Source organism: Triturus cristatus, chromosome 12 (genome assembly GCF_964204655.1).
Source record: "Triturus cristatus chromosome 12, aTriCri1.1, whole genome shotgun sequence".
Lineage (NCBI taxonomy): Eukaryota > Metazoa > Chordata > Amphibia > Caudata > Salamandridae > Triturus > Triturus cristatus.
In genome coordinates this window covers 662,495,787-662,515,495 of record NC_140595.1, presented here as the reverse complement: position 1 = coordinate 662,515,495, position 19,709 = coordinate 662,495,787, and the positions used below count along the sequence as shown (strand labels likewise).

The window sequence follows — 19,709 nt, the reverse complement described above, 5'->3', positions numbered from 1 at the left end:
AATTAAACAAATGCATTGTGCCACAATTTCCTGTGGTCCCAGATATCTCGTCATTACTGACAGCTATTGATTCTGAAGCAACGTTCTTTACTGTAATTGATCTCAAGAATGCCTTTTTCAGCGTCCCTATAGATCCGGAAAGCCAATACTTGTTCGGATTTAGTTTAAATGGACGTAGCTTTAAATTCTCACGCGCACCTCAAGGATTTACAGAAAGCCCCAGCATCTATAGCCAAGCACTGAAACGAGAACTCGACAGTATCAACATGCCAGTTAACACTGCCATGCTTCAATATGTCGATGATCTGCTGATCACCGCTAGAAGCGAACGCGAATGTGAGCAAGCATCACTGACAGTTTTACAATTTCTAGCCGAAAAGGGGCACAAGGTGTCCCCTTCTAAGCTGCAATTCTGTGTCCAGCGAGTTGTTTATCTTGGACACTCGCTGTCCAAGGAGGGAAGGCAGCTTACACCCGACCGCATTCAGTTAATAGCTAACATGCCAATACCCAAGACACAAAAGGAGGTACGGGCTTTCATAGGCCTCACTTCATATTGTAGACAGTGGATCCCTCAGTATGCATTTCTAGCAAAACCACTCATTCAGTTGACAACGCAGGAGGCAGCCACATCGACTGTTCTCCCTTGGACTCAGGAACATACACAAGCTTTTGAAAACTTAAAGACAGCCTTATGTCAAGCACCTGTTTTAGCAACGCCATGTTACAGTAAACAGTTTACACTCTTTGTTACAGAACGCGAAGGTACTGCCTTGTCAGTACTCACACAGGAACAAGCAGGAGCACACAAACCATGTGCTTATTTTTCTAGTACATTAGATCCAGTAGCTCAGGCTTTGCCTGCGTGCCTAAAATCAGTGGCAGCGACAGCTTTAGCAATCAGACAAAGCGATGCCATAGTGTTAGGACATCCATTGACAGTTCAAGTACCACATGCAGTAGAGGTTCTTGTAAATAGAACGCAAACACAACACTTGACTATAGCACGACTTACAGGGTATGAACTAACATTGTTTCAGCCACATATAGAAATCAGACGTTGTAACACATTGAATCCTGCCACACTTTTACCTGTAATCGGAACAGACCCACTAGCCCATGACTGTATTGAAGTTATTACAATCACGATGAAACCCAGACAAGACTTAACCGATGTCCCATTGTCAGACCCAGACCTGACGTTGTATGTAGATGGTTCATGTATGAGAACAAGTACAGGAGAATTAGTGGCCGCTTACGCAGTCACAACAGACACTGAAATCATTGAAACAAATTGCATAAATACCTTGTCAGCTCAAGCCGCAGAGCTCATCGCTCTGACACAAGCCTGTATTCAAGCCACAAATAAAAAAGTCAACATATACACTGATTCACGTTATGCATTCGGAGTTGTACATGACTTCGGCGTGCTGTGGCGAGAGAGAGGTTATTTAACTTCTCACGGTGCCCACATTCAGCACGGACCCCTCATTCATGCCTTATTAGATGCAATACATCTACCCACTGCAATATCAATTATGAAATGTAAAGCTCATACGAAAGTCACTGATATCATTTCTCAAGGCAATGATCTAGCTGACAGAACAGCTAAACAGACTGCTCAAACTCAAACACCCGACATGACAAAGACAATAGTCCCGACGCCAACACATTGTATGACGATTAAAGATCCTACTCTTGACGTAATTGATATACAGACACATGCTACACCAGACGAAATAAAGAAATGGACTGAATTAGGAGGGATCCAAACGGATCAAGGATGGATGATGAAGGAAAAATCTGTGTGGTTCCTTCCTGATTCAATGGTCCAAGTTATAATTAACACTATACATAGTCCAGCGCATCTAGGAGAAAAAGCTATGCTAGATAGCATTCAACACATTTGGTTCAATAAACATTTACGAGCAGCAGCTAAACAAAAAGTTCGTACCTGTATGATCTGTTGCCAGTTCAACCCAGGAAAAAACGTTCCCGTAGAACAGGGTGGATTTCAGCCTCCTGATCACCCTTTTGAAGTCCTCCAGATGGATTATATCCAGATGGAACGATGTCGAGGATTCAAATATGTTCTCGTAGTTGTCTGTGCTCTGTCCCGTTGGACAGAGGCATACCCGGTTTCAGATTACACTGCCCCGACTACTGCCAAGCAGTTGGTTCGAGAATTCTTCCCACGATACGGTTTACCACGTGTCGTCTACTCAGATAACGGCCAGCCGTTCTCATCCGAATTAATGAAACACGTTTCACTTTTGTTAGGTTATCAGTGGAAATTTCACTGTGTCCGACACCCCGAGGCAGCAGGACTCGTAGAAAGACATAATCAGGTCCTGAAAATCAGATTGTCCAAAATATGCAGAGAGAAAGGTGTCGACTGGGTAGTAGCATTACCAGTTGCACTCTTTTACATGAGAATGGTAGCACACTCTCGAACAGGGCTATACCCGTATGAGGTGATCTTTGGCAGACCACCAAATATGTGGGGGACGCCTATACCACGCAAAATAACTGATATTGACTGTAATATGCTGACAGATTACTTGGCTTCCTTGATGTCTGCACTACAATCTTGTCGTTCACAGGTAGCTGCAGCTTTTCCCGACAACACTGAGGTGAAACCCCATGACGTAATTCCAGGCGACCTGGTCTTAGTGAGGAACTTTGATCGAAAGACTCAGCTGGATCCTAGGTGGAAGTCGCCGCAGCTGGTCTTGCTCACCACAAGGACAGCCGTGAAGATCGAAGGTCGAAAAGGCTGGATACATTCAAGTCATATCAAGAAATTCCATGGACTACCCTCGGATGTGAATACCACACCTTGTGTGTCTTCACCCATTGACTCAAAACTTCCTTTTGTTGAAAAGAGTAATTCCGAACTTTATAAACTAAAACTCAGGTCTAATCAGTCAAGCAATTTGATTGTTTAAGTCCTCTCCAAGGTGAAGCGGTTGAATTGTCTCTGACATGTATCCCTTAGACCTGAATAGAGAATACACCCGAAAAATGTTAAAACGACAGGCGTACTGTAAATCACTGCGTAGTCATTGCACAGTGACGTTATTAATTCTGTTTTTCTTATGTCTTTTAATAATTACTGCAAGTATATTGTTGCACATATATTATCCTATTTCTAGACATGTTTATAATATTGCTGCTGAACATTCTTTTAGCGAATTACCTCCGCTTGAGTTGTCTTATAGATTTGCGCTGCGCAATAACACGTTTATTAGTATGTTACATCATTCCCATCAGGTTAGCAATGCTACAAATTGTTGGATATGTGGCCGACTCCCTCCCTATCAGAATTATAAAGGAATTCTACCTCTCTTTCCATATCCGTTCACACACAACGGCTCCTGTGGAGCATGGTTTAGTCTAATTAATTCTCTAGATTCGAATTCTGCAGTTTATCAAGATAACTGGGTATGGGGAAATTTGAACTTAGTTTTACTTAAGGTCTGCTATCCTAACAAGGAGGGACTTCCCCAGAGAACAGGAACTGATCTAGAAAATGAAGTGTATGGATTAGGTAATTTTACGCTTAATCTTATGATCCTAAATGTCGAATCCGAAGCTACTTCAATTTTGCCCGCTATGTCAATATTTCCAGTAAAAGGGGAATTATGTGTAAGAAAGAATGGTTCCATACATATGGGCCATAGTAGATGCACCACTGTAGTAGAATTTAGTGATCAAGGCAAGTCGACATTTAGAGCTTCCCGCCATTCCTATTTCATATGTGGTCAGACGGCATATGTACGTTTGCCTCTAGATTGGGATGGTACCTGTTACATTGGATTTCTTTTGCCACCTGTTTTCCTAGCTCCTCCTGATTATCACAGAAATACTCATTTAGTATATAATAGAGTAAGGAGAGATCTCCCAATAGTTGATTACACTGAAACAGCATGGGAAAAATACACAGATTTCAATAAAGGTCTCTTTCCCTACATAGGTACCGTTACTAATAGTAAGCTGATACGTAGATTAACTAGAACCCTTGAAGCAGTAGTGAACGAAACTATTTCCGCCTTAGGCAATTTAACAGAAGAGCAGTCTGCTATGCGGATTGTTGTGCTTCAAAATCGTCTTGTCCTTGACGTCATCCTGGCCGATAGGGGCGGAGCTTGTAGGGTCATCGGATCAAGTTGTTGCATTTTCATACCAGAAAATTCGCCATCTGTATATAAAGCCATAACTCGCCTTCATAAGATTGTAAGCCAGATACACCAGAATCCAGGCACCTGGACTTGGTCCGGTTGGTTTTGGAGTGTATTATCTACCTTTGGATGGAAGGTCCTATCCTTCCTAGGTATTGGCTTTCTCATACTATTCAGTTGCTGTCTATGTCTACAATGTGGACCAGCGATCTGTGGTCTGTGTGCCACATCGTGTATTCCACCACCAAGATTTCATTCATCCCGGAGGAAGAAAGAAGAACAAATGATGCTATATGAACAGATCAACGGATTGATGAAGATTGATATCTCTTAACGGGCAAGTAGGGGACAAGGAGGGAATGTGGAAATATGGATTTTTCTGATCAGTTATGTCCCCTATCTTGGACCCCAACGGTTTCATGTATGAATCACAAGTACATGTATGTTCCCTCCAGTTCCAGTTATGAAGACGCAAACACATGTGCGTCCACCGTCAACATGTCCTCTTTCAGATCCGCCATGAATAGGCCGGATATTCCATTCCTAAGTATGAAAGGCCACCGGCTTTATATGGTTCATTTATGCCATTTTACAGTCCAGGCAAGTAGGCCCTGATTCTGTCATCAAACTCTTCTTGCCTTCTGCCTCTGAAGCTCCAGTCTGAGCCTGCATCTGTGACCATGAACTTTGTCTCATTCTCTGCGCGGCTCACGCCACGAAGCCTGACATCAGTCTGTTGCCTGCCAAGAAACTGTATTTCACCTTCGACATTATCTGCTTCGCTCCCTGCCCGATGCATTCCTGTCTAGTAGTTTAAGTAAACATTCTTCCAGCTACCGAGCAAAGGCCCGGCTTCTCTGTCTTTATGCAAGTAATTCATAGCCCTATTACTGTGGAAGATTTCTACCCACGCATCTAGTGTAGACACTTAGACGCTTGTACACGCACTAACAGTCAGTATAGTCAGTATAGAATAAGATTCTACTCTAAGAAGACCTCTCTTTTGGATAACATAGTTCTTTAAACATGTTAGATATGATTTGGGATTAGGTTGACTTGACCCTCCAGACTTCTGTCGCCACATGTAGAGCTAAACGTCAAGTCCCCTTCACCCCCTAGTTGCACGTCAATCACACGTCATGCGGCTGCGCGCGCATTTCTGCCAAGTATTTCTGCTGACATTGCGAAATTCTTTCATGTAACCACCCTATTATGACATCACATCTGATGACATTCTTTAATCACACCCAGTTACGCCTATTTTTGCTACGCATGAATATATTATCCACACTATCAATTGTTACGCCTCTCGCATTTGCTTCACTGTAATGCCTATTGTATAAAAGTGATTAATTATCAATAATGTATGTACTTCACTTCCTGAACCTTCGTGGTGATGGAACTTGGAGCAACCGATTCGAATCGACCATTGGAATAAAGCCCATTCCGAACCTCTAATACCACGGATTCTGCCTCTTATTTACTGAGCTATTTTTTATTATGTTTCTGTATCAAATTAAGTCCCGGTAATTAAATTATTTACCACAGAAGAATGACTTGAAAACAACATACAGAAAGACTCATGTAAAAAGGCCCTGATGAGGCTTGAACTCATGACCCCTGGTTTACAAGACCAGTGCTCTGCCACTGAGCTACAAGGCCAGTCTGCACACAGGATGTAAATTGCAACATGTATTCTTACTGAGGTATGAATATATCTATGATTTTGAGACTCTGTATGGAAACGTAGTTGCATATGAATGTCCACGTGCGCGCACACATTGAAGACCATGCTTAAGGCACTTTTTTTGGAAGTATGAAAAACTACATTTTCATATGAGAAAATAAGAGTTTTCGCATTCAAGACCATACCGATAGCTCTAGTTAGTATGTCTGCAATCAGTGACATATAGAGAACCCACTTATTAGAAGTGATCTGTCTCTGTGGGGCAGACATATGTTAACAGTCATTTATTTGAGACGGCCTAAACTTTAGGAGTAAGAGCTGCTTTCTTATCAATCTATTTATCCAAACTGGTTCATAAGCCAGGAGTGAGTGAAAGGCAATCCTCTGGAAACTCCATGAAAGATCTAATTTCTATTACGCACAAAATACTTCACTTTATTTGACATATTTGTTAATATGGAACAGTCAGATGATCCCATCTAGCGGATCCTGGCTCTGTCTTGAAAGAGAGTGTAATTATACTACAAGAAATGCTGGCCATCAAAAGAGACTCTGATGGCTTTCCGACGAAGGTGGGATTCGAACCCACGCATGCAGAGCACAATGGATTAGCAGTCCATCGCCTTAACCACTCGGCCACCTCGTCTGCCCTACAGCCCCATCTGAAACCTTGCTTCACAAAAGGTAGTGAAGTGTCAATATACTGTACCTAAAAAAGAAAAAAACAGCTGAGGCAATATCTCACATTCCACGTCTTCCCCCAATCAGGGACCTACATTTCATTTTTGGGAAATTCTTACTATGTGCTAATTACAAATATTCATAAGATTCCCCTAGACTTTGTCAGAACTGTCAAGATATAATTCTATGGGGTTTTGAATAGACAGAGCATATGTTATAGGACAATTATAGAATCTATTCCGTTTGGACTGTATTTTTAATAGTCATGATAACATGCTAGCATGTGAGTCGATCTTGCACAGTGAATGATGGAGCAGTGTCTGTCATCTACTTGGTCAGCTGTAGATGGCTCACCTGGGGAGATGTGAGAAGAGACAGCTCCAGTGGCGCAATCGGTTAGCGCGCGGTACTTATACAGCAGTACTTGCACTGAGCCATGCCGAGGTTGTGAGTTCGAGCCTCACCTGTAGCAGCCGTGTTGATTTTCATAAACCATTTCACAAAAAGTAAAGTTTAAACTCAGAGTATGGACGGCCCTTGCTAGAGAGTCTTTACTTCTTATAGAATCTACGTGTCCTACTCCTCTGGGTGCCAAATATCACATATCCTCCGCGATGCTCAGTTTAAACATTCCATGATGTGCCATCTTGCATTTCATGCAAACACCACATCAGTGCATTTAAAAATACATTTGTAGAATAATAAATATGATGAAAACAGTGTTCTCACATGATAACCATAAACTGAAGAGCTGCAAAAAATGCTGTATCAGCTACTTACAATAAAAGGTGACTCGAAAAAACTAGCAAAAGAAGAGCATCATCATATTAAAGGTTCTATTCACCATCTTGAGTTGCACCATAGCAGCTTATGGTGCTTTTCTGCTCAGAGTGTGCCTCCAATCCCACATTCATTTTTAATTTCTTTGCAGTTTAAAAACCAACAATTACTGCTCGAAGTTCACTTTTCAAAACCATTCAACCTATTAAATGTATTTCTCTAACCTATGAATGTGGTCCATGTTCACTTTTCCTCATCTTCATCTCGATACTCCTTTCCCAGAAACCAGGTTCACTTCTTCATTCAACCCACCCATCCAAGGTCACCAAATCTTTGAAGCAAGTCTGCCTATTCTCCCTTTCTCTCTATGTACAAGATACCTTGTATCATTTGAATGGACAGCAGGAGAGAAGGATATTTATGGTGAGTGGGGGTGGGGTTTTGAGGAGTAACCTCATTTGCCTAAGAGCCGGGGTATCTGGGAAAAAAAGTATTTTATGGGGGAAGACTTTCACATCTCCTTGGTGAAATTTGTAGGGCCTTATAACATCCTTTCTGTGGATGCAGATTCAGTCGGAACAGAGGTCCTAGTCCTCGCTCTGCCTTTCAAAGGAACTGTAAATATGCATGGCTTATTTGGCTTTCCCCGGCAGGGCTTGCCCGCCAGGGTGAGAATGGCGTTTGTCAGGCGTTCGTCAGGCGATCGGAAGGGGTGAGGCAATAATTTATAATTCAATGATCTTCATGATATTTTCTTGATAATATGAAAGCAGGAAAGGGAAGCTTGGCAATAAGCAATCCTAAAGCAAGGTGTGACTCCAGGGAAGAATGACTTGAAAACAACATACAGAAAGACTCATGTAAAAAGGCCCTGATGAGGCTTGAACTCATGACCCCTGGTTTACAAGACCAGTGCTCTGCCACTGAGCTACAAGGCCAGTCTGCACGCAGGATGTAAATTGCAACATGTATTCTTACTGAGGTATGAATATATCTATGATTTTGAGACTCTGTATGGAAACGTAGTTGCATATGAATGTCCACGTGCGCGCACACATTGAAGACCATGCTTAAGGCACTTTTTTTGGAAGTATGAAAAACTACATTTTCATATGAGAAAATAAGAGTTTTCGCATTCAAGACCATACCGATAGCTCTAGATAGTATGTCTGCAATCAGTGACATATAGAGAACCCACTTATTAGAAGTGATCTGTCTCTGTGGGGCAGACATATGTTAACAGTCATTCATTTGAGACGGCCTAAACTTTAGGAGTAAGAGCTGCTTTCTTATCAATCTATTTATCCAAACTGGTTAATAAGCCAGGAGTGAGTGAAAGGCAATCCTCTGGAAACTCCATGAAAGATCTAATTTCTATTACGCACAAAATACTTCACTTTATTTGACATATTTGTTAAAATGGAACAGTCAGATGATCCCATCTAGCGGATCCTGGCTCTGTCTTGAAAGAGAGTGTAATTATACTACAAGAAATGCTGGCCATCAAAAGAGACTCTGATGGCTTTCCGACGAAGGTGGGATTCGAACCCACGCGTGCAGAGCACAATGGATTAGCAGTCCATCGCCTTAACCACTCGGCCACCTCGTCTGCCCTACAGCCCCATCTGAAACCTTGCTTCACAAAAGGTACTGAAGTGTCAATATACTGTACCTAAAAAAGAAAAAAACAGCTGAGGCAATATCTCACATTCCACGTCTTCCCCCAATCAGGGACCTACATTTCATTTTTGGGAAATTCTTACTATGTGCTAATTACAAATATTCATAAGATTCCCCTAGAGTTTGTCAGAACTGTCAAGATATAATTCTATGGGGTTTTGAATAGACAGAGCATATGTTATAGGACAATTATAGAATCTATTCCGTTTGGACTGTATTTTTAATAGTCATGATAACATGCTAGCATGTGAGTCGATCTTGCACAGTGAATGATGGAGCAGTGTCTGTCATCTACTTGGTCAGCTGTAGATGGCTCACCTGGGGAGATGTGAAAAGAGAGAGCTCCAGTGGCGCAATCGGTTAGCGCGCGGTACTTATACAGCAGTACTTGTACTGAGCCATGCCGAGGTTGTGAGTTCGAGCCTCACCTGTAGCAGCCGTGTTGATTTTCATAAACCATTTCACAAAAAGTAAAGTTTAAACTCAGAGTATGGACGGCCCTTGCTAGAGAGTCTTTACTTCTTATAGGATCTACGTGTCCTACTCCTCTGGGTGCCAAATATCACATATCCTCCGCGATGCTCAGTTTAAACATTCCATGATGTGCCATCTTGCATTTCATGCAAACACCACATCAGTGCATTTAAAAATACATTTGTAGAATAATAAATATGATGAAAACAGTGTTCTCACATGATAACCATAAACTGAAGAGCTGCAAAAAATGCTGTATCAGCTACTTACAATAAAAGGTGACTCGAAAAAACTAGCAAAAGAAGAGCATCATCATATTAAAGGTTCTATTCACCATCTTGAGTTGCACCATAGCAGCTTATGGTGCTTTTCTGCTCAGAGTGTGCCTCCAATCCCACATTCATTTTTAATTTCTTTGCAGTTTAAAAACCAACAATTACTGCTCGAAGTTCACTTTTCAAAACCATTCAACCTATTAAATGTATTTCTCTAACCTATGAATGTGGTCCATGTTCACTTTTCCTCATCTTCATCTCGATACTCCTTTCCCAGAAACCAGGTTCACTTCTTCATTCAACCCACCCATCCAAGGTCACCAAATCTTTGAAGCAAGTCTGCCTATTCTCCCTTTCTCTCTATGTACAAGATACCTTGTATCATTTGAATGGACAGCAGGAGAGAAGGATATTTATGGTGAGTGTGGGTGGGGTTTTGAGGAGTAACCTCATTTGCCTAAGAGCCGGGGTATCTGGGAAAAAAAGTATTTTATGGGGGAAGACTTTCACATCTCCTTGGTGAAATTTGTAGGGCCTTATAACATCCTTTCTGTGGATGCAGATTCAGTCGGAACAGAGGTCCTAGTCCTCGCTCTGCCTTTCAAAGGAACTGTAAATATGCATGGCTTATTTGGCTTTGCCCGGCAGGGTGAGAATGGCGTTTGTCAGGCGTTCGTCATGCGATCGGAAGGGGTGAGGCAATAATTTATAATTCAATGATCTTCATGATATTTTCTTGATAATATGAAAGCAGGAAAGGGAAGCTTGGCAATAAGCAATCCTAAAGCAAGGTGTGACTCCAGGGAAGAATGACTTGAAAACAAAATACAGAAAGACTCATGTAAAAAGGCCCTGATGAGGCTTGAACTCATGACCCCTGGTTTACAAGACCAGTGCTCTGCCACTGAGCTACAAGGCCAGTCTGCACACAGGATGTAAATTGCAACATGTATTCTTACTGAGGTATGAATATATCTATGATTTTGAGACTCTGTATGGAAACGTAGTTGCATATGAATGTCCACGTGCGCGCACACATTGAAGACCATGCTTAAGGCACTTTTTTTGGAAGTATGAAAAACTACATTTTCATATGAGAAAATAAGAGTTTTCGCATTCAAGACCATACCGATAGCTCTAGTTAGTATGTCTGCAATCAGTGACATATAGAGAACCCACTTATTAGAAGTGATCTGTCTCTGTGGGGCAGACATATGTTAACAGTCATTCATTTGAGACGGCCTAAACTTTAGGAGTAAGAGCTGCTTTCTTATCAATCTATTTATCCAAACTGGTTCATAAGCCAGGAGTGAGTGAAAGGCAATCCTCTGGAAACTCCATGAAAGATCTAATTTCTATTACGCACAAAATACTTCACTTTATTTGACATATTTGTTAATATGGAACAGTCAGATGATCCCATCTAGCGGATCCTGGCTCTGTCTTGAAAGAGAGTGTAATTATACTACAAGAAATGCTGGCCATCAAAAGAGACTCTGATGGCTTTCCGACGAAGGTGGGATTCGAACCCACGCATGCAGAGCACAATGGATTAGCAGTCCATCGCCTTAACCACTCGGCCACCTCGTCTGCCCTACAGCCCCATCTGAAACCTTGCTTCACAAAAGGTACTGAAGTGTCAATATACTGTACCTAAAAAAGAAAAAAACAGCTGAGGCAAGATCTCACATTCCACGTCTTCCCCCAATCAGGGACCTACATTTCATTTTTGGGAAATTCTTACTATGTGCTAATTACAAATATTCATAAGATTCCCCTAGACTTTGTCAGAACTGTCAAGATATAATTCTATGGGGTTTTGAATAGACAGAGCATATGTTATAGGACAATTATAGAATCTATTCCGTTTGGACTGTATTTTTAATAGTCATGATAACATGCTAGCATGTGAGTCGATCTTGCACAGTGAATGATGGAGCAGTGTCTGTCATCTACTTGGTCAGCTGTAGATAGCTCACCTGGGGAGATGTGAAAAGAGAGAGCTCCAGTGGCGCAATCGGTTAGCGCGCGGTACTTATACAGCAGTACTTGCACTGAGCCATGCCGAGGTTGTGAGTTCGAGGCTCACCTGGAGCAGCCGTGTTGTTTTTCATAAACCATTTCACAAAAAGTAAAGTTTAAACTCAGAGTATGGACGGCCCTTGCTAGAGAGTCTTTACTTCTTATAGGATCTACGTGTCCTACTCCTCTGGGTGCCAAATATCACATATCCTCCGCGATGCTCAGTTTAAACATTCCATGATGTGCCATCTTGCATTTCATGCAAACACCACATCAGTGCATTTAAAAATACATTTGTAGAATAATAAATATGATGAAAACAGTGTTCTCACATGATAACCATAAACTGAAGAGCTGCAAAAAATGCTGTATCAGCTACTTACAATAAAAGGTGACTCGAAAAAACTAGCAAAAGAAGAGCATCATCATATTAAAGGTTCTATTCACCATCTTGAGTTGCACCATAGCAGCTTATGGTGCTTTTCTGCTCAGAGTGTGCCTCCAATCCCACATTCATTTTTAATTTCTTTGCAGTTTAAAAACCAACAATTACTGCTCGAAGTTCACTTTTCAAAACCATTCAACCTATTAAATGTATTTCTCTAACCTATGAATGTGGTCCATGTTCACTTTTCCTCATCTTCATCTCGATACTCCTTTCCCAGAAACCAGGTTCACTTCTTCATTCAACCCACCCATCCAAGGTCACCAAATCTTTGAAGCAAGTCTGCCTATTCTCCCTTTCTCTCTATGTACAAGATACCTTGTATCATTTGAATGGACAGCAGGAGAGAAGGATATTTATGGTGAGTGGGGGTGGGGTTTTGAGGAGTAACCTCATTTGCCTAAGAGCCGGGGTATCTGGGAAAAAAAGTATTTTATGGGGGAAGACTTTCACATCTCCTTGGTGAAATTTGTAGGGCCTTATAACATCCTTTCTGTGGATGCAGATTCAGTCGGAACAGAGGTCCTAGTCCTCGCTCTGCCTTTCAAAGGAACTGTAAATATGCATGGCTTATTTGGCTTTGCCCGGCAGGGCTTGCCCGGCAGGGTGAGAATGGCGTTTGTCAGGCGTTCGTCATGCGATCGGAAGGGGTGAGGCAATAATGTATAATTCAATGATCTTCATGATATTTTCTTGATAATATGAAAGCAGGAAAGGGAAGCTTGGCAATAAGCAATCCTAAAGCAAGGTGTGACTCCAGGGAAGAATGACTTGAAAACAACATACAGAAAGACTCATGTAAAAAGGCCCTGATGAGGCTTGAACTCATGACCCCTGGTTTACAAGACCAGTGCTCTGCCACTGAGCTACAAGGCCAGTCTGCACACAGGATGTAAATTGCAACATGTATTCTTACTGAGGTATGAATATATCTATGATTTTGAGACTCTGTATGGAAACGTAGTTGCATATGAATGTCCACGTGCGCGCACACATTGAAGACCATGCTTAAAGCACTTTTTTTGGAAGTATGAAAAACTACATTTTCATATGAGAAAATAAGAGTTTTCGCATTCAAGACCATACCGATAGCTCTAGTTAGTATGTCTGCAATCAGTGACATATAGAGAACCCACTTATTAGAAGTGATCTGTCTCTGTGGGGCAGACATATGTTAACAGTCATTCATTTGAGACGGCCTAAACTTTAGGAGTAAGAGCTGCTTTCTTATCAATCTATTTATCCAAACTGGTTCATAAGCCAGGAGTGAGTGAAAGGCAATCCTCTGGAAACTCCATGAAAGATCTAATTTCTATTACGCACAAAATACTTCACTTTATTTGACATATTTGTTAAAATGGAACAGTCAGATGATCCCATCTAGCGGATCCTGGCTCTGTCTTGAAAGAGAGTGTAATTATACTACAAGAAATGCTGGCCATCAAAAGAGACTCTGATGGCTTTCCGACGAAGGTGGGATTCGAACCCACGCGTGCAGAGCACAATGGATTAGCAGTCCATCGCCTTAACCACTCGGCCACCTCGTCTGCCCTACAGCCCCATCTGAAACCTTGCTTCACAAAAGGTACTGAAGTGTCAATATACTGTACCTAAAAAAGAAAAAAACAGCTGAGGCAAGATCACACATTCCACGTCTTCCCCCAATCAGGGACCTACATTTCATTTTTGGGAAATTCTTACTATGTGCTAATTACAAATATTCATAAGATTCCCCTAGACTTTGTCAGAACTGTCAAGATATAATTCTATGGGGTTTTGAATAGACAGAGCATATGTTATAGGACAATTATAGAATCTATTCCGTTTGGACTGTATTTTTAATAGTCATGATAACATGCTAGCATGTGAGTCGATCTTGCACAGTGAATGATGGAGCAGTGTCTGTCATCTACTTGGTCAGCTGTAGATGGCTCACCTGGGGAGATGTGAAAAGAGAGAGCTCCAGTGGCGCAATCGGTTAGCGCGCGGTACTTATACAGCAGTACTTGCACTGAGCCATGCCGAGGTTGTGAGTTCGAGCCTCACCTGGAGCAGCCGTGTTGTTTTTCATAAACCATTTCACAAAAAGTAAAGTTTAAACTCAGAGTATGGACGGCCCTTGCTAGAGAGTCTTTACTTCTTATAGGATCTACGTGTCCTACTCCTCTGGGTGCCAAATATCACATATCCTCCGCGATGCTCAGTTTAAACATTCCATGATGTGCCATCTTGCATTTCATGCAAACACCACATCAGTGCATTTAAAAATACATTTGCAGAATAATAAATATGATGAAAACTGTGTTCTCACATGATAACCATAAACTGAAGAGCTGCAAAAAATGCTGTATCAGCTACTTACAATAAAAGGTGACTCGAAAAAACTAGCAAAAGAAGAGCATCATCATATTAAAGGTTCTATTCACCATCTTGAGTTGCACCATAGCAGCTTATGGTGCTTTTCTGTTCAGAGTGTGCCTCCAATCCCACATTCATTTTTCATTTCTTTGCAGTTTAAAAACCAACAATTACTGCTCGAAGTTCACTTTTCAAAACCATTCAACCTATTAAATGTATTTCTCTAACCTATGAATGTGGTCCATGTTCACTTTTCCTCATCTTCATCTCGATACTCCTTTCCCAGAAACCAGGTTCACTTCTTCATTCAACCCACCCATCCAAAGTCACCAAATCTTTGAAGCAAGTCTGCCTATTCTCCCTTTCTCTCTATGTACAAGATACCTTGTATCATTTGAATGGACAGCAGGAGAGAAGGATATTTATGGTGAGTGGGGGTGGGGTTTTGAGGAGTAACCTCATTTGCCTAAGAGCCGGGGTATCTGGGAAAAAAAGTATTTTATGGGGGAAGACTTTCACATCTCCTTGGTGCAATTTGTAGGGCCTTATAACATCCTTTCTGTGGATGCAGATTCAGTCGGAACAGAGGTCCTAGTCCTCGCTCTGCCTTTCAAAGGAACTGTAAATATGCATGGCTTATTTGGCTTTGCCCGGCAGGGCTTGCCCGGCAGGGTGAGAATGGCGTTTGTCAGGCGTTCGTCAGGCGATCGGAAGGGGTGAGGCAATAATTTATAATTCAATGATCTTCATGATATTTTCTTGATAATATGAAAGCAGGAAAGGGAAGCTTGGCAATAAGCAATCCTAAAGCAAGGTGTGACTCCAGGGAAGAATGACTTGAAAACAAAATACAGAAAGACTCATGTAAAAAGGCCCTGATGAGGCTTGAACTCATGACCCCTGGTTTACAAGACCAGTGCTCTGCCACTGAGCTACAAGGCCAGTCTGCACACAGGATGTAAATTGCAACATGTATTCTTACTGAGGTATGAATATATCTATGATTTTGAGACTCTGTATGGAAACGTAGTTGCATATGAATGTCCACGTGCGCGCACACATTGAAGACCATGCTTAAGGCACTTTTTTTGGAAGTATGAAAAACTACATTTTCATATGAGAAAATAAGAGTTTTCGCATTCAAGACCATACCGATAGCTCTAGTTAGTATGTCTGCAATCAGTGACATATAGAGAACCCACTTATTAGAAGTGATCTGTCTCTGTGGGGCAGACATATGTTAACAGTCATTCATTTGAGACGGCCTAAACTTTAGGAGTAAGAGCTGCTTTCTTATCAATCTATTTATCCAAACTGGTTCATAAGCCAGGAGTGAGTGAAAGGCAATCCTCTGGAAACTCCATGAAAGATCTAATTTCTATTACGCACAAAATACTTCACTTTATTTGACATATTTGTTAATATGGAACAGTCAGATGATCCCATCTAGCGGATCCTGGCTCTGTCTTGAAAGAGAGTGTAATTATACTACAAGAAATGCTGGCCATCAAAAGAGACTCTGATGGCTTTCCGACGAAGGTGGGATTCGAACCCACGCATGCAGAGCACAATGGATTAGCAGTCCATCGCCTTAACCACTCGGCCACCTCGTCTGCCCTACAGCCCCATCTGAAACCTTGCTTCACAAAAGGTACTGAAGTGTCAATATACTGTACCTAAAAAAGAAAAAAACAGCTGAGGCAAGATCTCACATTCCACGTCTTCCCCCAATCAGGGACCTACATTTCATTTTTGGGAAATTCTTACTATGTGCTAATTACAAATATTCATAAGATTCCCCTAGACTTTGTCAGAACTGTCAAGATATAATTCTATGGGGTTTTGAATAGACAGAGCATATGTTATAGGACAATTATAGAATCTATTCCGTTTGGACTGTATTTTTAATAGTCATGATAACATGCTAGCATGTGAGTCGATCTTGCACAGTGAATGATGGAGCAGTGTCTGTCATCTACTTGGTCAGCTGTAGATGGCTCACCTGGGGAGATGTGAAAACAGAGAGCTCCAGTGGCGCAATCGGTTAGCGCGCGGTACTTATACAGCAGTACTTGCACTGAGCCATGCCGAGGTTGTGAGTTCGAGGCTCACCTGGAGCAGCCGTGTTGTTTTTCATAAACCATTTCACAAAAAGTAAAGTTTAAACTCAGAGTATGGACGGCCCTTGCTAGAGAGTCTTTACTTCTTATAGGATCTACGTGTCCTACTCCTCTGGGTGCCAAATATCACATATCCTCCGCGATGCTCAGTTTAAACATTCCATGATGTGCCATCTTGCATTTCATGCAAACACCACATCAGTGCATTTAAAAATACATTTGTAGAATAATAAATATGATGAAAACAGTGTTCTCACATGATAACCATAAACTGAAGAGCTGCAAAAAATGCTGTATCAGCTACTTACAATAAAAGGTGACTCGAAAAAACTAGCAAAAGAAGAGCATCATCATATTAAAGGTTCTATTCACCATCTTGAGTTGCACCATAGCAGCTTATGGTGCTTTTCTGCTCAGAGTGTGCCTCCAATCCCACATTCATTTTTAATTTCTTTGCAGTTTAAAAACCAACAATTACTGCTCGAAGTTCACTTTTCAAAACCATTCAACCTATTAAATGTATTTCTCTAACCTATGAATGTGGTCCATGTTCACTTTTCCTCATCTTCATCTCGATACTCCTTTCCCAGAAACCAGGTTCACTTCTTCATTCAACCCACCCATCCAAGGTCACCAAATCTTTGAAGCAAGTCTGCCTATTCTCCCTTTCTCTCTATGTACAAGATACCTTGTATCATTTGAATGGACAGCAGGAGAGAAGGATATTTATGGTGAGTGGGGGTGGGGTTTTGAGGAGTAACCTCATTTGCCTAAGAGCCGGGGTATCTGGGAAAAAAAGTATTTTATGGGGGAAGACTTTCACATCTCCTTGGTGAAATTTGTAGGGCCTTATAACATCCTTTCTGTGGATGCAGATTCAGTCGGAACAGAGGTCCTAGTCCTCGCTCTGCCTTTCAAAGGAACTGTAAATATGCATGGCTTATTTGGCTTTGCCCGGCAGGGTGAGAATGGCGTTTGTCAGGCGTTCGTCATGCGATCGGAAGGGGTGAGGCAATAATGTATAATTCAATGATCTTCATGATATTTTCTTGATAATATGAAAGCAGGAAAGGGAAGCTTGGCAATAAGCAATCCTAAAGCAAGGTGTGACTCCAGGGAAGAATGACTTGAAAACAACATACAGAAAGACTCATGTAAAAAGGCCCTGATGAGGCTTGAACTCATGACCCCTGGTTTACAAGACCAGTGCTCTGCCACTGAGCTACAAGGCCAGTCTGCACACAGGATGTAAATTGCAACATGTATTCTTACTGAGGTATGAATATATCTATGATTTTGAGACTCTGTATGGAAACGTAGTTGCATATGAATGTCCACGTGCGCGCACACATTGAAGACCATGCTTAAAGCACTTTTTTTGGAAGTATGAAAAACTACATTTTCATATGAGAAAATAAGAGTTTTCGCATTCAAGACCATACCGATAGCTCTAGTTAGTATGTCTGCAATCAGTGACATATAGAGAACCCACTTATTAGAAGTGATCTGTCTCTGTGGGGCAGACATATGTTAACAGTCATTCATTTGAGACGGCCTAAACTTTAGGAGTAAGAGCTGCTTTCTTATCAATCTATTTATCCAAACTGGTTCATAAGCCAGGAGTGAGTGAAAGGCAATCCTCTGGAAACTCCATGAAAGATCTAATTTCTATTACGCACAAAATACTTCACTTTATTTGACATATTTGTTAAAATGGAACAGTCAGATGATCCCATCTAGCGGATCCTGGCTCTGTCTTGAAAGAGAGTGTAATTATACTACAAGAAATGCTGGCCATCAAAAGAGACTCTGATGGCTTTCCGACGAAGGTGGGATTCGAACCCACGCGTGCAGAGCACAATGGATTAGCAGTCCATCGCCTTAACCACTCGGCCACCTCGTCTGCCCTACAGCCCCATCTGAAACCTTGCTTCACAAAAGGTACTGAAGTGTCAATATACTGTACCTAAAAAAGAAAAAAACAGCTGAGGCAAGATCACACATTCCACGTCTTCCCCCAATCAGGGACCTACATTTCATTTTTGGGAAATTCTTACTATGTGCTAATTACAAATATTCATAAGATTCCCCTAGACTTTGTCAGAACTGTCAAGATATAATTCTATGGGGTTTTGAATAGACAGAGCATATGTTATAGGACAATTATAGAATCTATTCCGTTTGGACTGTATTTTTAATAGTCATGATAACATGCTAGCATGTGAGTCGATCTTGCACAGTGAATGATGGAGCAGTGTCTGTCATCTACTTGGTCAGCTGTAGATGGCTCACCTGGGGAGATGTGAAAAGAGAGAGCTCCAGTGGCGCAATCGGTTAGCGCGCGGTACTTATACAGCAGTACTTGCACTGAGCCATGCCGAGGTTGTGAGTTCGAGCCTCACCTGGAGCAGCCGTGTTGTTTTTCATAAACCATTTCACAAAAAGTAAAGTTTAAACTCAGAGTATGGACGGCCCTTGCTAGAGAGTCTTTACTTCTTATAGGATCTACGTGTCCTACTCCTCTGGGTGCCAAATATCACATATCCTCCGCGATGCTCAGTTTAAACATTCCATGATGTGCCATCTTGCATTTCATGCAAACACCACATCAGTGCATTTAAAAATACATTTGTAGAATAATAAATATGATGAAAACTGTGTTCTCACATGATAACCATAAACTGAAGAGATGCAAAAAATGCTGTATCAGCTACTTACAATAAAAGGTGACTCGAAAAAACTAGCAAAAGAAGAGCATCATCATATTAAAGGTTCTATTCACCATCTTGAGTTGCACCATAGCAGCTTATGGTGCTTTTCTGTTCAGAGTGTGCCTCCAATCCCACATTCATTTTTCATTTCTTTGCAGTTTAAAAACCAACAATTACTGCTCGAAGTTCACTTTTCAAAACCATTCAACCTATTAAATGTATTTCTCTAACCTATGAATGTGGTCCATGTTCACTTTTCCTCATCTTCATCTCGATACTCCTTTCCCAGAAACCA

At 41.4% G+C, this 19,709-nt stretch overlaps 13 non-coding genes across 13 annotated transcripts; 4 read left to right on the top strand and 9 right to left on the bottom strand.

The window, feature by feature from the left end:
- Positions 1-5,771: 5,771 nt before the first annotated feature.
- Positions 5,772-5,843, bottom strand: TRNAT-UGU (transfer RNA threonine (anticodon UGU)). Its single transcript has one exon. It is a non-coding gene; the product is annotated as a tRNA-Thr (tRNA).
- Positions 5,844-8,195: 2,352 nt separating this feature from the next.
- On the bottom strand, positions 8,196-8,267 carry TRNAT-UGU (transfer RNA threonine (anticodon UGU)). The gene has a single exon. It is a non-coding gene; the product is annotated as a tRNA-Thr (tRNA).
- A 589-nt stretch (positions 8,268-8,856) lies between these two features.
- On the bottom strand, positions 8,857-8,938 carry TRNAS-GCU (transfer RNA serine (anticodon GCU)). Its single transcript has one exon. It is a non-coding gene; the product is annotated as a tRNA-Ser (tRNA).
- Positions 8,939-10,605: 1,667 nt separating this feature from the next.
- On the bottom strand, positions 10,606-10,677 carry TRNAT-UGU (transfer RNA threonine (anticodon UGU)). The gene has a single exon. It is a non-coding gene; the product is annotated as a tRNA-Thr (tRNA).
- A 1,083-nt stretch (positions 10,678-11,760) lies between these two features.
- TRNAI-UAU (transfer RNA isoleucine (anticodon UAU)) lies at positions 11,761-11,855 on the top strand. The gene is made up of 2 exons: positions 11,761-11,798; positions 11,820-11,855. It is a non-coding gene; the product is annotated as a tRNA-Ile (tRNA).
- Positions 11,856-13,029: 1,174 nt separating this feature from the next.
- On the bottom strand, positions 13,030-13,101 carry TRNAT-UGU (transfer RNA threonine (anticodon UGU)). Its single transcript has one exon. It is a non-coding gene; the product is annotated as a tRNA-Thr (tRNA).
- Positions 13,102-13,690: 589 nt separating this feature from the next.
- TRNAS-GCU (transfer RNA serine (anticodon GCU)) lies at positions 13,691-13,772 on the bottom strand. The gene has a single exon. It is a non-coding gene; the product is annotated as a tRNA-Ser (tRNA).
- Positions 13,773-14,184: 412 nt separating this feature from the next.
- TRNAI-UAU (transfer RNA isoleucine (anticodon UAU)) lies at positions 14,185-14,279 on the top strand. Its single transcript has 2 exons — positions 14,185-14,222; positions 14,244-14,279. It is a non-coding gene; the product is annotated as a tRNA-Ile (tRNA).
- A 1,174-nt stretch (positions 14,280-15,453) lies between these two features.
- Positions 15,454-15,525, bottom strand: TRNAT-UGU (transfer RNA threonine (anticodon UGU)). The gene has a single exon. It is a non-coding gene; the product is annotated as a tRNA-Thr (tRNA).
- Positions 15,526-16,608: 1,083 nt separating this feature from the next.
- Positions 16,609-16,703, top strand: TRNAI-UAU (transfer RNA isoleucine (anticodon UAU)). Its single transcript has 2 exons — positions 16,609-16,646; positions 16,668-16,703. It is a non-coding gene; the product is annotated as a tRNA-Ile (tRNA).
- Positions 16,704-17,863: 1,160 nt separating this feature from the next.
- Positions 17,864-17,935, bottom strand: TRNAT-UGU (transfer RNA threonine (anticodon UGU)). The gene has a single exon. It is a non-coding gene; the product is annotated as a tRNA-Thr (tRNA).
- Positions 17,936-18,524: 589 nt separating this feature from the next.
- TRNAS-GCU (transfer RNA serine (anticodon GCU)) lies at positions 18,525-18,606 on the bottom strand. The gene has a single exon. It is a non-coding gene; the product is annotated as a tRNA-Ser (tRNA).
- A 412-nt stretch (positions 18,607-19,018) lies between these two features.
- On the top strand, positions 19,019-19,113 carry TRNAI-UAU (transfer RNA isoleucine (anticodon UAU)). Its single transcript has 2 exons — positions 19,019-19,056; positions 19,078-19,113. It is a non-coding gene; the product is annotated as a tRNA-Ile (tRNA).
- Positions 19,114-19,709: the final 596 nt, after the last annotated feature.